At 40.1% G+C, this 15,384-nt stretch overlaps 1 long non-coding RNA gene across 2 annotated transcripts; it reads right to left on the bottom strand.

Annotated features, from left to right (window-relative positions):
- Positions 1-8,426: 8,426 nt before the first annotated feature.
- LOC147256938 (uncharacterized) lies at positions 8,427-11,267 on the bottom strand. Of its 2 annotated transcripts, none has more exons than XR_015117429.1 (6): positions 11,184-11,267; positions 10,215-10,377; positions 9,875-10,073; positions 9,454-9,620; positions 9,214-9,370; positions 8,427-9,120 (listed from the first exon to the last, which is right to left on the bottom strand). It is a non-coding gene; the product is annotated as an uncharacterized LOC147256938 (long non-coding RNA). The 2 variants fall into 2 exon arrangements; XR_015117430.1 differs by having other exon boundaries at positions 11,010-11,244.
- Between the last annotated feature and the right edge of the window lie 4,117 nt (positions 11,268-15,384).

The following is a 15,384-nucleotide window of genomic DNA, read 5'->3' as shown; positions in this document are numbered from 1 at the left end:
TATTGCTACTTGCTGTTTCACCCTCTTACAAATTCTACCTTGAAAGGCTGGTTGCAAGTTGTGACTGTGGAACAGCTTGTGAATGCTAAACATTTGGAGGAAAGCAGTCAGACTTAACCATCTGGCACCAATGTTTGAAGGTAAAAGGTACCACTGTGAAAAATCGATCAACCACTCCTTGATTAAAATACAGTCCACAGAGATGAATTCTCATTACCTTGCATTAAACCATTCAATTGAACCAACTTGCCAAAAAAAAAAAAGTTCTTAAACAAGGCTTTCTGAGAATACAATCAAGAACAAGAATAAATGTAATCACCCCTGTATGTAGTAAGTAGAGGCGTTGTTACTCTAGCTTTTATATATGTGCTCTACTTCAGATTTGCAATGTGAGTGAACAAGAAGCTTCTTCACATAACATATGACTGCTGTCAGGTTGGGCAGAGGAGGATGATAGAGCAAGAGACAGAGACAGAGGTTGAGAGACAGGGTTAGATAGCACAGGGGTGTGAGACTAATGGCAGATGGTGCTCAGGAGATAAAGTCCTCTGCTTTCTCATCGTTGCTGGGAGGACAGAAGAGGTATGGCAAACCCTGAAGAAAAAAAAGGATGCAGTGATTGATTAAAGAATTGATTTTGGCTGCAACTGAGTCGTCTCAGCTCCACCTCTGTCTGATTCTTTCAGTGCTGAAACATAATCCTTTCTGGACATAGTTTATTAATCAAATACCCCTGCCTGCACACCCATTTTCTCATTTTATGGGCCTGTAGGGTACCCACTCTCCCCCCTACTGTTGTCACATTCAGTAGGATCCATTAAAAAAGGCTTAATTCTTTCCTGAAATACTGGGAAACTGTTTTTACCAGACAATAACAGAAGTGTTATAATTCACTCTCACATCTCAGAGATGACCTCCTGTTTAACTGTGTATGTCAAATTGAATGTGCAGCATGTTCATTTTTATCTGAAAGAACCCATTTGAGTTTGTGCCTTTGGTGGGAGATGCTTTTTTACATTGAAGTACTTTTGACCTTTGTCAGATCTTACATGAATACTATTCTTTATATAATTGGTAAATTGCTTGTTCACCTTCTTGTTAAAAGATAAGAAGATTAATGCCAGAGTTCAGATGTTCCTGTGGGTGAAGTAGCTGGAGCCAGCAGGTGGTTAACCCTCTTTAGCAGAAAGCAGAAAACCCCTCCCTTTTTTTTTTTTTCCCCTGTTAAAAGGGTTTTCTATGGAGTTTTTCCTCAGTCGATGTGAGGGTCTAAGGGCAGAGGATGTTGTTATGATGCCATGTGAAGCCCTTTGAGACAAACTGTTTGTGAAAACGGGCTATACAAATAAAATTGCCTTGCCTTGCCTTGCCTTGCCCTCCACAATCTTCAAAACTGAGAGGCAAGGCATGAAACCAGGCCTGTCAAAATTATTTTTTTATTAGTCCATATATTTTCCTAGTACTGCTCTTGATTAAGGTTATTGTCATCATATTTTAGGACAATTTTTGGTTACTGCCATAATGATATTTTAATATCAAAATAATTCAGGAGCACAACAACAATACAAGCAACAAGGTACTTACTTACTTACTGCCTTATATGCTGGCTGGCATGTAGGGCAGCAACAAAGGATCTCCACTCCTGTCTGTTCTGGGCCAGAGTCTTGATGGAACCCCAGGTATGATGCAGGGTCTTCAGTTCTCCCTGTACAGTCCTCCGCCAGGTGTTCTTGGGTCGGCCTCTCTTGCGTTTGCCTTCTGGTGTCCAGTGAAGAGCAGTTTGGGTGATGTTGCCATGCTCTCTGCAAATTACATGTCCAATCCACTTCCACTGCCTTCTTATAAGGATGTTTGCCATGTTGTCTTGTTTGCACATACTAAGAAGGTGTTGATTAGAGATGGTTTTGGGCCAGAATATCCGCTGTATTTTCCGAAGGCTTTTGGTGTGAAAGGATGACACAGCTCTGGTAGAGCCTCAGCTTGGTGTTAGTGCTGTATTGGGCCGACTTCCAGGCGTTATTGAGCCTTATTAGGGTGTTTCTGGCCTTGCTGAGTCGGCTTGTGATGTCACTGTCCACACCTCCATCAGGGCTGACAACACTGCCTAGGTAGGTGAAAACATTGGTTGTAGGTAGGTTTACATTGTCTATTTGGATTGGTGTGGGGGTTGGGATATTCAGCAACATCAGCTCTGTCTTCTTCAGGTTTATTGTCAGACCTACTTGCTTTGCAAAGTTGTTCAGACAACAGGTTTTCTCTTGCATGTGTTGGTGTGTGTGAGAGAATAAGGCCAAGTCATCTGCAAAGTCAAGATCTTCCAATTGCAAGAAGAGAGTCCACCTGATGCCCCTGGGTTTGTCTTCGGTGGTTCTTCTCATCACCCAGTCTATGACTAGGTTAAAGAGAAGTGCAGACATAACACAGCCTTGCCTCACCCCTGTTTTAACTGCAAAACTGTGCTGGCTGATTCCTACTTGGCATTTGAAGTTGGTATAGAAACTTTTAATGATATGGACAATTTGGTTTGGAATTCCAAAAGCGCGTAGTATTCTCCACAGACTGTCCCTATGGATACTGTTGAAGGCCTTCTCGAAATCTACAAAGTTTATGTACAGTTGCCTCTGCCACTCTGTACACCGCTCAATGATGTTACGCAAGGTAAATATGTGGTCAACAGATCCTCTACCCTTTTTCAACCCTGCTTGTTCTTCTCTGAGTTCTTTATCCAATGAATCTGCTATTCTTTGTATGATGATTTTGGCAAGGATTTTGCTGGGAATGGACAAAAGGGTGATGCCACGCCAGTTGTTGCAGTTGCTGAGGGCACCTTTCTTTGGGATTTTCACAATGATGCCCTTTGTCCAGTCATCGAGTACCTTCTTCCCCTCCCATATGGCTGTAAAGAGTGGTTTGAGGGCTTTAGCTGCCAGGTCTGGGTCTGCCTTAAACAGCTCTGCGTTTAAGTTGTCCAGCCCTGGAGCTTTACCATTCTTGATGGGATTTGATGGAGGAGATGATTTTTTCCATTTGTGGAGATTCAATATCCAAATCAAGACCAGCTTCTATTTCCTGTGTATCAGCCTTTGGTGTTGGCGGTGGTCTGTTGAGGATTTCATTGAAGTGTTTTGCCCAACAGGTTTCTATTTCTGTTTCGGAAGTGAGGAGTTGTCCCTGTTTGTCTGCGATTGGTACATTAGTGTTCCTACGGTATTTTCCACAAATTGAATTGGTAATCCTGTATAAAGTTCCCTGTTCTCCTTTTCTGGCTGAAAGTTCTGCCTGGTTTACAAGATCTTCCATGTATACCCTCTTGTCAGCTCTAACCCTTCTCTTTACTTGTAGGTCTGCTTCTCTGTACTGCACTTTATATCTGACCTGTAACCTCTCAGACTTGGCTTCTAAAAACTTTTTCTTTAGGCCTCTCCTGTGTTCAATGGCCTGCAGGGTGTCGGATGTAATCCACTGCTTCCTTTTTTGTTTTCTTTTTCCTAGACAGGATTCTCTGCTTTCAGAGTATGCTGTTTTGATTTGTTCCCACATGTGATTGACTTCCTTTTCCTCTTGTGGTGTGTGAACATCCTCAGTGCTTGTCAGTATTTGGAACCTGTTCTGCAGCTTTAGGACGAAGGCATTCTTGACTTTGGTGGTATAGAGTCTCCCTACATCAAAAAGCTGACATCCTACTTCTCTTCGCCCTGTTCTTCTCAGCTTGAGCTTCAGTACTGCTGTCACCAGATGATGGTCACTGTTAACATCTTCTCCCCTTCTCACTCGGACATCTAGGAGTGAGCGTCTCCAGGTACCATTTACCAGCAGGTGGTCGATCTGATTCTTGTCCCTTCCATTAGGGGGAGCACCATGTCAGTTTGTGTATGTCATGGTGTGGAAAGAGAGTTCCTCCAATGACGAGGTCATAGGTGGAACAAAGCTCCAGCAGCCGTTTTCCGTTGTCGTTCATGGTTCCGCAACCTTCGTTCCCCATTTCTCTTTCGTAGTTGGTGTTCTTGTTCTCAACCTTTGCCTTCATGTCAACCATTACAATTTTCAAATCATGCCCAGGTGACCCTTCTAACTCAGCTTCCAGTTGTTCATAGAAGACATCTTTTGCTTCTTAATCGCTGTCGTTAGTGGGGGCATAGCACTGGAAGATAGTGGTGTTAATGTATTTTCCTCTCAGCCTAACTTTCATAAGCCTGCTATTGACAGGTTTCCTCTCCATCAGGCATTTTTCTGTTCCTTTTCTCAATATGATGGCTACTCCTCCGTGATGTTGGTCATCGTCCCTACCAGAGTAGAGTACTGTCTCCCCGGTGTTGGTCTTTTGTCTGCCGGTACCTATCCATCTGCTCTCAATGATACCAAGGACATGCAGATTGTAGCACCTCATTTCAAATGATACTTGGGCCAGTTTGCCTGCCTCTTACATGGTACGGACATTCCAGAAACCGATTTTGGTCTTGCATTTGGCGTTCATGACTTCCATCTTCCTGTCAGTAGCTTCCTTTCGGCTTTCACTACTGCCATTCATATGAGTATCTTCCGAAGACTCTGGAAACCTGTCCCAAACAGTAGTGTTAATTTCCTTTATTGCTGTTTCTGTAACAAGATGTTTTTACGGTACTGGGTTGTTGGCCCTGTGCCCAACCCCCAGACCTGGAGGACCAGTGGATCATTCTTTTTTCTGACCTCTACCCTTCGACTTGTCCAGCACAGGTGACCCTGCCGGGAGAAAATTACTCCCGCTGGCATAGCTCTATGGGTCACTGAGGCACACAAGCCCCTCTACCACGGCAACGTGACGATCCTCAGAGGAGAAGCAACAAGGTAGATGTAGACAATGACCCAGTTATGGTCCTGAAACTTCATGCAGCAGATCACACACTAACGTTACATCTAACACAAACATTTGATAGGAATATGCATGAAAACACAAACAGTTTATGTGAAATATAAACATTTCGAAGATCAATCTTATGCAGTAGGCGCTCCACATGCATTGTTTTCTTCTTTCTGGAGGTTGTCCTTCGTCTGTGCCAAGGTAGCAGTGTCAGTCTGAAAGACATCTAACAAAACTGATGTTATATATTATTGTGATAGGATTCCTTTAATGTAACATCATGATATTAATTTATTTTTTATTTTGAAAATGTCATTGCACTGTATTTGTAGTATTTTCAAGTACACAAGACCCCTGGGTAACCATTGTCTCAAGATATATGACAACACTTCAGGTGTGCTAAACACATTACAATGAACAGATCATTTGGTTCAATTCTGTATTGTTTATTAAGCTACACAACAGTCTGGATTTCTATTATACACAGACAACATTTGTTTTTACTTTATTTGAGAAAAATAATTTGCTGAGTTTTGAGCTGAGATTACTTTTGTCACAACACAGTCAGGTAGCTGTGTTCAAACTGAGCAAGGGGTTCGGTATGAGTGCATTTCCAGTCCTTTTCAGACTTATGATTGCAGACAGGTTGAACACACCAAACCGGCTCATTCCTTCTCTTGAATGTCATGTGTCCTGTCATTTGTTTTTATATACACATATCGACCAAGTCTCCACAGCTATTTTAAGGAACACAAGGTTGAGGAAAAGCACATGTAGGGAGACGGCTGGTGACATCTTGATTACATCCACTTTAATGCTGCTAGATTAACATAATCAATTTAAAATTCGATCTAAATTTCTAAATGATGTTATGTAGTCCATAAATAGGCCACATACACCATAAACAGTTATGTGGTATGTTTGGTTGCATAAGGAGGATTTGGATCCAGAGGAAATTCACAAAAAGGAAAGAGGTGGAGGAGATTAATTTTGAAATCCTATCGTTTTCCTTGAAAAGTTAACAAATTAGCATTCATTTACCAGTTCTTCCTTTCTACACAGTTTTCTAAAATTATATCCTGGCAGTGGGAATTTGGCTGCAACATAATGTACATGAAATACTTTACAATCCTGTTAGCTTGATTTGCCACTTCTCGCCCACTGAGGACTCCTGCGGTTCTGCTGGAATTAGCTCTGACATGTAAGGGAGAGGTGGAGAAGATGAGGGAGATGAGGTCAGGCTAAGTTGAAGTTGTCATCCACGCCTACAATAGAGAGAGGCAACAGGGTTAAATCTGATGTAATTTATCTATTTTATAGGGAAATGATGAGGTCTTTCTTTACCAATGTCACTCGAAATGAAGAACCAACAGAATTATCACCTGTAGCACCCACTGCAGCTTTGCTCACTTTCAATCATTTTATTCTGAGTTTTAGCCTCTTGTTTAGCTGTAGTGTCCCTGTTGTACTTCACTTTGACCATTCTTCATTCATATGTAGTTTTTTTACTTTTGTATTGCCGTTGTGTGCCACCAAGATATGACCCTGTCACAGTGACCTTGACATTTCAGCATCAAAATCTTTTCAGCTCATCTGTTAGGCTTGCTGGATGTTTGTTCCAAATTTGAGGAAATTCCCTCATTCTTAAGAAATATCGTGAACGGAAATGGGATGGATGGACAACCTGAAATCATAAAAGCCTCCGAGAAACCCTTAAAGCCCAACTGTGCAATAAATTTTATGAATATTAAGAGCCACTTGATGGAACGATACCTGCATCACTGCAGTGTCAGTAACATGCACTGTAAAAAAAAAAAAAAGTTGTTTTTACAGAAAAAAACTGGCAGCTGTGGTTGCCAGAAAAATACTGTAAAAAATACTGCAGAATGAAAACCATATTACAGAAAAAACGGTAAATTTTACAACTTAAAACTGTTATCATTTACAAAATAACATTGTAAAATTGACGCACTGAACTGGTAAATTCAACATCCCTTTTCAGCCAAATTAACATGACCATGCCATTATTTACAGCCATTTTTACTGTACAATTCACATTTGGTGGTTGCTTATTTTACATGTAATCTTGTTTAATTTCACTGAAAAACTTTGGTCACAAGACATTATTCAACTGTAAAAGCCTCATTATAAGGTAGTAATTTTACTTTACAAAGTAAGAAAAAATCCGTAAAATATACGGTGAAATACTGGCAGCTGTGGTTGCCAGAAATTCACCGTAAAAATTACGGTGACAATGTAGAGGACTTTACGGTATGCTGTTTTGGCAACTGTAAATTTTGCAGAACAGAACTGTTATTTGTTTACGGTAGTTTGCTGCAAAAATAACAGTTAAAACATAAACCTGTTTACAGTAATCTTGATACTGTTTATTTAATGGTTAAAAAATGTACTTAATAAAGTAATAATAAAAAAGAAAATATCAGATTCTAAATTTACTTTTAATATTCACCCAAATTAGCATTTCATTTGTTGTCAGATGCAAAACTTGCCAGACAGTGTAATCTGTCATTCATTCTATTCTGTAAACTTAATAGACAGAGCATGAATTAATATTGTCAAATTACTTCATGTACCAGAACAGCCAGAAAAAATATCCACCTTGAAATTTTTCAAATATAGAAAATCTTTATTTTATATTTGTTATGTTGTAACCATCAAATATTTGAACATATCACAAAATATCTAAGAATGAGAACAACATTATGTAAGAAATGTTCACAAGTTCACTTTCTGTTCCAATGTCAAAACCACTGAAGTAAACTGAACATACTTTACTTACAAACTGTAACAAGAAACCTTTACAATTAAGTTGAGAAAATTTAAGTGCATATTTTTGTGCAAATCTGACCACAAAGTGATATCAGTGGACTTACAGTAACATATTCACATTATCAAAATAAAATAATGCGTAAAGGGAAACTTCGGTTTATTTCAACCTGTCTCCTATCATCTTAAATGTGCTTCATGTGTCTAGTGAGGTTAAAATATTAGTTGTCATATTAGCCGTTGTCCACATACAGCCGGAGCGCTGCTACTAGCTTCAGACCTGTTACAAGGTAAGTGAACAGGCACACTTTCACGGGCAAAGTTAGTCCACTAAACAAGCTTTTTTTCCCAACATTGTTAGTATAAATGTCAGAGAACATATAGAAACCACATGTAAATGTGTTATGTTAGCTTACTTGTTTTAAGCCATCTTTGTTTACATGTTTGAGCAAATTACCTCCACTCGGTCTGTATTAAAGCTGCACCGGTAAACAGGTAAGCTACCAACACATTTACATGTCTAAACGACTTTTTTTCCCCACCATGACCGCCTCACATGGTTAGTATAAATGTCAGAAAACATATAGAAGCCACATGTAAATGTGTTGTGGTAGCTTATAGCCCTACCCAGCGCAGCTTTCATGATTACGAGTGGAGGTAATTAGCTCAAACAATGTAAACAAAGATGGCTTAAAACAGGGAAGCTAACAGAACACATTTACATGTGGTTTCTATATGTTCTCTGACATTTATACTAACCATGTGAGGCGGTGTGCCCGTTCACTTACCTTGTAAAGGGTCTGAAGCTAGGAGCAGCGCTCAGGGTGTATCTAGACAACGGCTAACATGACAACTAATATTTTCACCTCACTCGTCACATGAAGCACATTTATGACGACGGGAGACAGGTTGAAATAAACCGAAGTTTCCCCTTAAGTGGAGCAAAAGTTTCAAATACTAGCAATTTTACCTCAACTTTTTAAAAGTACAAAACCAGTGCAATAACGCTGAACATGTACAAACTGTCCCACACTGCTCCTGTTGTATTAGTTAAACTAAAAAAATAAATCACAGCTAATTAGCTTCATTCTAGGTATGAAGGAACACTAAATGTCACACCTTCAGAAGAATGTCTCCAAAAACAACAAAAAAGTCTTATTTTGCACAGCACTGAAATTGAACTGAATTTAGTACTTTCATATTTGGACGAGTCATGAATCACACTCGTACTTGTCTTCAGAGTGTGTACAGTGTATGATGTATAAGAATGTGAACACAACTTTTTTCTATAGAACTCTGAATGGTTATGCTGTGTTTCAGTTGAATGTGTGTGTGTGTGTGTGTATGTGTGTGTTTAAGTCCATGCATAAATCAACCTCACGTCTCCGCCCTTTGATCCTCATTCAGGACGTGGACACCTCCCTTTTCCTCCTCTGGCTGGAGACAGGTCTCAAACTCTCTGAAGTCCTTTGGCCTTATCTTGACACTGTTGGTAGCTGCCATGAAAAGCATTTTCATTACATGTAGAGGATCAAGTTTATGCATCAATATAAACACAATGTCTGCAGTGAATATAACATTGAGTGTACCTTCTATCATACTGGCCCTCAACTTCACTGGGAGGTCCACTCATGGTCAGCCAGGTCTGAGATCAGAGTGAAGACTCTGGGATTGACTGAGAACACTTTTTTCTTCTTCTTCCACTCAACTTTGGTGCCTTTCTCAGGATTGATTGAAAAGAAACACCTTCATATATGAGAGAGAGAATCTCAGATGGGATATCAAATGCCTTGCATTTTCTTATGTTATAAAAAGAGATAAAAAATTACCGTTGGAGGAACTCCAGTGTACTGTAGACCGTAGTTCCACGGGGTAGTGTATGTTGAGGCAGTAGTAACTGCCAAACATCAGGCAGATGTGAAGGAAGTGATGTGGTCGTTGACAACCTCTTTGTCGATGCTCAGCATAAATGTCTCAGCGGCAAAGCAGGAGGACCCTAAGAATTAGCATGAACAAAAAAATTAACTTTAATGACAAGGGCTTCAATAACAGCCATAAATTCAATGGAACTTATTTCAATATAGGATGAGAGTCATACAACGTACTGTTAGCAGAACTTGTTATCAGGTAAAATGTTAGCCACTGTCTCAAAATGGTCTACAAGCTAACATGAAAATAAACAAGTAAAAGTCCATGTGGGTGCTAGTACACCGATAGAGAAAGTTTGCAGGTTTGGTTCAGTTTACATACCACACACAATAAGGCAGGGTGTTGGTGGCACATTCTCCATCTGAACCTCTGCAGCAATGCTGGTCTTCTCAACCAAATGGAACAGATGCTCTTCCTTCTCATCAAAATGAGCCAGTAAAAGAAGCACCATCTGTATGACTCTTCAAACTCACACCAGTCCTGGAAGTGTGCTATCATACCAACTTGGAGTGAATGGAGTCTGTAAAAGTACACCAAAAGAGACTTGGGATCATGAAACCTTTAATGTTTTTCTACTCTTAGAGAAATTAAACTATTACATTACTTGTGCAGCTCTATAAGAGAAGTGTGCTGTGTAGCGGTGTCAATGTTTTACACTCACCCTTTTGGGCCCAGGCAGCAACCAGTCTTCTGGCTTGTAAGGGCTTCAATACTGGCAGTATTAAGTGAGAAATCAGCGGTTTAGTTCACTCACACTGGCGTTGACACAGTGGAACGGTGCATTTTAAAGGCGTCATGGTCACATCCTGAGTTTGGTCGGTGACCTGTTGTGGTAGCGAGAGAAGTGCGACTTTAAAGCTGCATAGCCTGAAAACACCTGCTTACAACTTCCTCCAACACATTTAAAAATATGTCGGGTTCATTGCGGTGCAGTTTGCAATACAAAACATTTGCTTTTACAGACTGAACGTTTTCTCCACATATGTTACAAGAATACATCTTCAGTACACAAATACGCCGCTGTTATAACCACAATGAGCTCCAGCACATAGACTGATCCTAGTTTAGCCCGCCAGGTGGGTAAACTCACACGCACGCTAACCACAGGCTCCAGCACATTGACGGATCCTACTTTAGCCCGCCAAGCGGATAAACCCACACCGTATTTTTAAAAAGCAGTCAAAGGAATGAAAGGATGACTAATAAGACACCCTGTCTCCTAAACACGTCTACACCTGTATTATAGGTGTTTCCAGGCTGTTATGAGAGTCTAATGTAGTTCAAGGGAAAGATCGAAGCGAAGTAAAATCTGGTCAACTGGACGTAAGTTTATCTTGAAGACGTTTCACCTCTCATCCTCGAGAGGTGAAACGTCTTCAAGATAAACTTACGTCCAGTTGACCAGATTTTACACCTCTCATCCTCGAGAGGTGAAACGTCTTCAAGATAAACTTACGTCCAGTTGACCAGATTTTACTTCGCTTCGATCTACGATGACCTGGATGAATGAGAACCTACACAGACTTCAAGGGAAAGCTACACAATGTTAGCTGTCTGCAATGCAACCCTCTTGATAACCCTAATAAACACAATTCAACGAAAAGCATTTAACTTGTGTTCATTTACTTACCGAAGTATCTTCTGGCTGAGGCAAAGTCCTAAAAGTCTGCCGGTGAGGACCGTGGATTCTAACGGTGAAGTCCAAGACGACGTCAAGTCCGGAGGGATGCTCAGAGGGTCCCGGAGGGAGGCGGATACCGTGCGCTGATTGGCCGATTTGAAACTCAGCGCGTTAATGTCAACTAACGCACAATCCCCAAACTGTAGAGGGGAAATACAACTTCTGCTCAGTTTTGAGCAGGTTTTGAGACAGTTTTAAAATAATTCCCGTAATTTAAGATGCTTTTAAATGTAGCAGTTTTGAGATGCTATTCGAGTCCATCAGCTTTTTTTCAGATGCTTTTAAAATCATGTTTTGAGATGCCTCTATAATCAGTCAGGTGTTTGGAGATGCTTTTAAAATCATTCAAATGGTTTCCCTTATATAAATTGAATTTACCTCTGGACCATATTAATATAACATGTTCTTCCTGTAAAAATGAAGGTATGATTTTGTAGAATGTTTAACAGTTTTATACTGTAAATTAAAATGTAAACATCAGCAAAATCTTTAATTTAAGCAGAAAAATGCTGTCAATTTTACAATGATTTCTCTTCTGTGACTTCACGGTATTTTCCCATGAATTTTACCATGTTTGTAAATTTTCACAGAAAGAATCTGTGTTTTCTACATATTACGACTGTAAAAATTACAGTTATGTATTGTTCCTTGATTTACAGTTATTCAATGTATTTACTATGGCGATATACTATTTTAGATTTTACGGCCTTTAACTGTTGCCATTTGACAGTTTTTTACCGTAATTTCTACGGACTTTTTTTATAGTGTGCACTTGATTTTTACAGCAGTCAGTAACATTTACAACATGCCCAAATCTATTACCTACTTTCATTACTTCAAAAATCTAATTTCACTTATCTTCATACAACTACTTCTTGCCTCCAATCCTATTTGAGATGTGGAAATAGTCTTTCTCTCATGTGGAGGTGCATATTAATGTTTGTGTATACCACTGTATCATGTACTCATGAGTACTGAACCACAGGATGTGTGTGCATACCAGTTGTTTTGTTTTATGTATTTATTGAATTTTTTTGTCTCTTGATGACATGGCTCATTGAGTGGGTTCTGTCCTTCTTGCAAAGGCCAAGTAATTTACATTTTTTTTCTTTTTTTTTACTGCAGATGTACTGATAGTGTTACATTTATAACAGTCCCGCCTTTGTATATGTAACAAGGTCCAGCTCGTATTTATATAATTTCACAATACCTGACAAGAACTGCCCCCAATCATAATATGTATAAACTGTTTGGAATCTTTTCTTTCTTCTTTTGTAATACCAAAGAAGAATTCACTCTCCATCTGTAACTATCTGTAAAAGAAAGGTAGCATGACTGTTAATTGAAATGATTGTTGGAGTCCCTGCTCTTAGTTTATTGTGCGTATTCCTCCTCCAAACATTATTGTTATCATTACTTTTATTCTGACCCTAAATACATTAAACTAGGGGCAGCATGGCTTGGAGGTAGGGTGGTCGTCTCGCAACCAAAGGGTTGTTGGTCCGATCTTCACTGCACCCAGTGACTATGTTGAAGTATCTTTGCGCAAGACACTGAACCCTTAATTGCTCTTGATGGCCCTGCAACGAACTGGCGACCCGTTCAGAGTGAACCCCACCTCTCGCCCAGTATCAGCTGGGAAAGGCTCCGGGGTGATGGGGTATTGTATTATTTACAATAATGTAATATCACTAACCAATGGACAAATTAGGATTTATAATTCAAACTGCTGGTCAGAACATAAACTTTTAGAATTAAGACAACAGAGTGGAGTGGCGCTGTTGCATCTTTAAATGTCATGAATGATGATGATTTTTGATTGAGAAATTATCTCTATAAAAAAATACAAATTGTAAGCCTAATTCAAAAAATTCCAGGTCACACTGAGAGGTTTTTGCAAAATTCAGATGCCTTTATTTAACATCAAGAGGTCCATTGTGAATTGAAGTTCACACAGGGTGTTGTTCTGTGTCTTGTGATATGCAGTTTCACTGGTAGACTTCTAAAAGGAAGTGATGCATTCACAGACAAATTGATTGTGATTTTTTTTTCCTGCAATCTACCCTCCCGAACATTGAGTCTCCCGCAACCCCCCACAACACCTAAAAGTCTTTTGATAGAGGTTCAAGGACTGTGAGTGGCTCAGGAGTGTCATGCTCAGACTCAAGCACTATCTGGTAAATGAGAGGCATGCTGATCTTTCTTTGTTTTTTGAAGCCCACGTGTGTCCCAGTAGAGAAGATTTCCATTTGTGCATTTTTTTCGGCTTCACATTTGCAGCCTAGCAGCACATTCAGAATGATGTGGCTGTGACATGCTGACACAGCAAACCATAAAGGTTTTGACAAGGGAGAGGCAGTGATGATACACTCCAGTCTGCTCAGCCATGGAGGTGACGCTGGTCAGCTTTCAAGGGGTAAATAAATAAGCATGAGGCAGACAGAGGGAGTGGATGCTGTGTCTGGGTCAGTCAAAACTATCCAGGCTTCCTGGGAAATTCACACCAAGTCTGACCCACGACTTCATCAGAGGGTCTCTGGTAAGTCATGCTTTCCATCACATATATAAATGCTTATTTCAAGACATCCCACTGTCACGAAAAGCTGAAGCAGCTGACTTGTGGATTGTCCAGAGTTTTTTCATTCCCGTCACAACAACTCAGATACTGTGTTCATCTCTTCTTTTATTGATGTAGTTAAGAAAGATGCAGGTGAAAAAGTTGCTCTGTATTTCAAGAGGAACTAGGTAGGTTTTATTAGGGCACGGTGGAGCAGTGGTTCAAACTATTCAAAGGTTCTCTGATTATATCACAACTATACCAATTTTATTTAACACTTTCCAATCCTTGTAGTTACAAATGTAGTCCACGGGAAACAAGTGCTTTGCTCAGATGTTAGGGATTCTCTCGTTTTGATAAATTTAGAGAACAAACTGTATGAGAAAATGTGAAATGGCTCATATTTATTAAAATTGTATTGTATGGAGCCTAGTTCATCGCAGGGCCAACACAGGCAACCATTCGCTCTCACAGCCACACCTAGAGTGTCCAATTAGCCGAGTCCCCTCTTGCATGTCTTTTGACAGTGGGAGGAATCCAGAGTACCCAGAGAGAACCCATGCACGGGGCTTGAACTCGGAACCTTCTTGCTGTGAGGCGACAGTCCTAACCACTGCACCACCGTCCCACCTGACTCATGTAAAAAAGTATGTTTGTAAATATAGTTTCTTGTAAGACACTCTGAGATGCATTTGGAATAAAGGTGCCATGTAAAGTAATCCTTAAATTATTATTTTTAGAAAAAAATAGTTTGTGTACCACAAGTCAGCATATGGACTTAAGAATACAAGTTACTGCATTTAGCAACATGAATAGTACACGTGGAACTAAATATCACATTTAATTTTTGCACTTGAGAAGTTTAACAGGTTCTTTCTTTAGTCACCATGAATCCCTGATGAAATTCTCATAAAATCTGGTCCATAACTTCTTGCAATCTGGTAACAGACAAACCAAACACACCCTATAACCTCCTAGCGATGACAACACAGACTGGGCCCTATTTTAAGCATGGCGCAAGCTGGTGCTTGGTTGAGCACAAGTGTCATTGCTTGTTTCAAGCAAATGATTTTTTCACATCATTTGCCCTCACCGTTTTAACTAACAAAGGAACTTGCCCTCTGTCTGCATTGGCAGGTGTTTGAGTATGCTAATGAGTTGAAGTCCAGCGCAACCATGGTGAATTGCAACTTTCTGAGACCAGAATAGTTTGTGCAATAGACCAAGAAGAGGTTGTTATTCAGTGGGGTTATTTGTGAAGTGCGAGTTGCAGCGTGGTTCTATTGATGCAAACTTGAAAACACGCACATTGGCTGCCACCTCCTCCCTGCTTCACCTCTGGTGCTGTGGTCGATGCCTGCTGCCTTCACCTGGCAAACAACGAGGTCCGTTTCTTTGGATGAGAAGCGCTTGCTTCTTCTGAGATGAAATGCATGCTCCACTGAAATCGCAATCATTTCAAGTCCTGGTGCAACATGGGCTTTAAAAGGAATGACACAAGGAACTCTGATTGGTTTGATTGATGTCATGCCCAAAACACACACAAAATGATCTGATTACACGCCCTCTATATATCAAAATGTTGCTGAACTG

The sequence above is a fragment of the Aulostomus chinensis genome, chromosome 8 (genome assembly GCF_037954235.1).
Source record: "Aulostomus chinensis isolate RoL2024-O1b breed Wild chromosome 8, RoL_Achi_v1.0, whole genome shotgun sequence".
NCBI lineage: Eukaryota > Metazoa > Chordata > Actinopteri > Syngnathiformes > Aulostomidae > Aulostomus > Aulostomus chinensis.
The sequence above is the reverse complement of the archived record's forward strand: the minus strand, read 5'-3'. Positions and strand labels throughout refer to the sequence as shown.